The sequence below is a fragment of the Pteropus vampyrus genome, unplaced genomic scaffold, assembly GCF_000151845.1.
Source record: "Pteropus vampyrus isolate Shadow unplaced genomic scaffold, Pvam_2.0 Scaffold232, whole genome shotgun sequence".
NCBI classification, from domain to species: Eukaryota; Metazoa; Chordata; class Mammalia; order Chiroptera; family Pteropodidae; genus Pteropus; species Pteropus vampyrus.
The window spans coordinates 1,948,322-1,951,819 of NW_011889013.1; the positions used below are offsets into that span (position 1 = coordinate 1,948,322).

Sequence of the window (3,498 nt, forward strand, 5' to 3'; positions counted from 1 at the left end):
GATTTCAGGAGTGAGATTTCAATACCGTCAAGCACATATGATTTCTATAACTCATTCGCTCACAAGAACCAATGATACTACTTTTAATTATATAAGTTCATATATTAAATATTGTGTGTGTGGTGTGATATGTTTTATACACATTATATATTTTATGTGTAATGTGTCCTCACTTAGGAGATTTAGAAACGAAAGGGAAAGAACTGAATTGTGAACTAACTCTTTTGTGATTTTATCCTGGAGGATGCAGGGTGCCAACCAGGTCATTTGAGTCCAAGTCCAGTGGACAAATTTGAATCCAGTAGAACATTACTCTAGTTGGGAGGATGTTTCGATACTCAGCTTTGGGTTTCCATTAGCTTGGATTGGCAAACTGGGCTTTCTGAGAAGAGGAAGAAAATAGCCGTGTGTCATTTCACCTAGGACAATAGGTCAGCTGTGTGTCCAGTGTCTCTGTCATAGTTGCTCACAGCCAGGATGGCTCCACATGTTGGCTGCGATGTCGTTAAATAGTTTGCATATCATCCCTGGTTCATGGTTGCATGAATTTTGTTTTGGTCAATCAGGCAAAAGATTGATAGTAAAGAAATGGAGGACTTGATTAACACGATACAGACTAATTGGACTATAATCTATAAAAGGCACCTACAGAACATAACTGCAGAGCAGATACACATTCTACTCATGCACGCATGGAACATTCCGCAGTATTTCCACGTGTGAGGCCACCATATCAGTCATAACAAACTTAAGAAGACTGAAGTAACACTAGATATCTTTTCTGACCACAATGGAATTACATTAGAGATCAAAAGAAAAACTAAAAAATTCACAACTACATGGAAATTAAAGAATATACCTTCAATGGGCCAAAGAGAATATCCCAAAGGAAACCAGAAAATTTCTTGAGACAAATGAAAACAAAAACAATACTGTACTGTACACCAAAAAATGTTTACGAAACTCAATTTTTTTAATTTTCTATGATGATAAAAATTAAATAGAAGAGCTACATAATAACAAGATAAGTTAACAAAATTCAAATCAGCTTATCCTTTTGTATAACTAAAATTTATCTCGCTTTTATAGCACGATGGGTAGCCTTCCTTGTATCCTCAAGTAAGTTATTGTCGTAGTATTGTTGAACAAGGTACAAATTCATAAAGGCCTCCCCCCCACCAAATAGGGGAAAGAACAGCAGACAAATATCAAAATTCAGAAAACTCTATTGAAAAGGAGCCATGGTAACAGACCCTGGAATGTAGGAATAGCAGAGTTCCAATTGGACCGGGGAAAGTAGTCTAGAAACAAGAACACCTAAAATGCTCAGGAATTAGAGGCACCAGCTACCTCTGAAGAGATGGTACAAGTGGCATCTGCAATTGGTTAAAAACCTATATAAGGACCACTTTGAGTCCCAGATCTCTTTCCCACCTCTGCATAGCCTGGCAACTACCCTCACCCACCTTATAGAAGACTTGAGAATTTAAATTATTTCAGCTCTTCGAGTTACAGCCAAGGGTGAAAGGGGTGGTATGAGACCATGATGGAAAAGAAAAACGAAGTGAAAGTCCTTTTTCTTAAAGGGGAATCTGAGCCAGCCCTCTTTCCCATTCCGCTCTGTTCATCCTGCCTCTACGTCCTTCAAACTTTTATACATACAACCCAGGCTTTTGAAGAATTATTCCCTGGGAAAACAAACCAGTCTGAAAAAAAAAAATCCCAATAATTGAGGATCCCAGAGAAAAAGGTCGATCCTAGCCTGATCACCCTGAAGTGAAACCCCCATTCTACAAACACTGCCAAACTTCTTTCCACTTTGTAATGCCTCACTTGTCAATAAAACCCATAAAGACTTGAGAACAACCTTAAATGTAAACATACAAAAGCCCCACATTGAAATTAGGAAAACCAGAGTAATCAAAGACAACTCGGAGAGGAAAGAAATACTCAACATGATAATGTTTTGTTTCCATGAAAGAACAATGCTCTATATAAAGCTTTCATAGCTCTTAATAATTAAAAACATGATAGTAAAAATTCATTTTTTTTTTGTAGATGTGTTACAACTGATGAATGCACATTGACAGATCTTTTTCACCCAAAGTCTGTAGTTTACATCAGGGTTCACTCTTGGTGTTGTACATTCTATAAGTTTGGATAAACGTACAAGACATGTATCCTTCGTTACCATATTATACAGAATAGATTTTTTGCCCTAAAATTGCCCTGTGCTCTGCCCACTCACCCCTTTCTCTTCCTAACCCTTGGCAACCACTGATCTTTTTACTATCTCCCTAGGTTTGCCTTTTCCAGAAGGTCATATAGGTGGACTCGTATAGTAGTTACTCTTTTCAGACTGACTTCTTACACGTAGTCATATGCGTTTGAGTTTCTTCCATATCTCTTTATGGAAGCTCATTTCTTTTTAGTGCTGGATAATATTCCATTGTCCGAATGGACCATGGTTTATTCATTTATTTGCCTACTGAAGGACATCTTGGTTGCTTCCAAGTTTGGACAATCGTGAATAAAACCGTCTGTGAACATAGAGCTGATGTTTTCTGTGTGGACATAAGTTTTCAAGTCCTTTGGGTAAATCCCAAGGAATGTGATGGAGGGATTACATGGTGAGAATATGCTTACTTTTGTAAGAAACCACCAAAGTGTCTTCCAAAGTGGCTGGACCACTTTGAATTCCCATCTGCATCCTTGCCAGGCTTTGGCATTGTCAGCCTTCTGGATTTTGGGCACTGTAATGGGTGTGCAGCGGTATCTTGTTGTTTGTATTTGAATTTTTCTGATGCCATATAATGTGGAGCATCTTTTCAAATGCTTATTGGTCATTTGTATATCATTTTTGGTGAGGTTTCTGTCCAGGTCTTTTGCCCATTTGTTAATTGGCTTGTTTTCTTATTGTGGGGTTTTAAGAGTTAACATTTCTTATGAAGCATGTCTACTGACAGCAAATTTCCTCATTTTCTGTTTATTTGAGAAAGTCTTTATTCTTCATTTTTAAAGGATACTTTCAGAGGGTATTGAATTCTAGGTTGCTTTTTTTCTCCTCATTCTCGACAGTATATACGAAATTCCAATCTCGTTTTTCTGGTTTCTGAGGACTTGATTATAATGCTTGTATTTGCTTTTCTATAGGTGAGGCGTTTTTATGGTCTGACTTCTTTCAATATTTTTTCTGTATCTTTGATTCATACTGAATATGATTCATAAGTTTAAGGTTGGTTCGTTTGTTTTTAAATCTCGCCTGGAGTTCTCGGATATTCCTGGATCTGCGGTTTGGTGTCTGTCATTAATTTGGAGGAAATTCTCAGTCACTAATGCTTCAAATATTTCTTCTGCTCCTTTCTTTTCTTTTGTAATTCTCATCACATGGATGTTACAAGTTTGTAGTTGTCCCACAGTTCTTGGATATCATGTTCCATTTCTTTCTGTGATTTTTCTCATTGCTTTACAGTTTTGAAGTTTCAGATATCTTCAAGT

The 3,498-nt window shown here is 37.2% G+C and overlaps 1 protein-coding gene across 1 annotated transcript in view; it reads left to right on the plus strand.

Moving 5' to 3' along the window:
• LOC105301254 (gasdermin-C) overlaps positions 1-3,498 on the plus strand; it is a 27,594-nt gene that overhangs the window by 3,495 nt on the left and 20,601 nt on the right. The gene's annotated exons all lie outside the window — the stretch shown is intronic.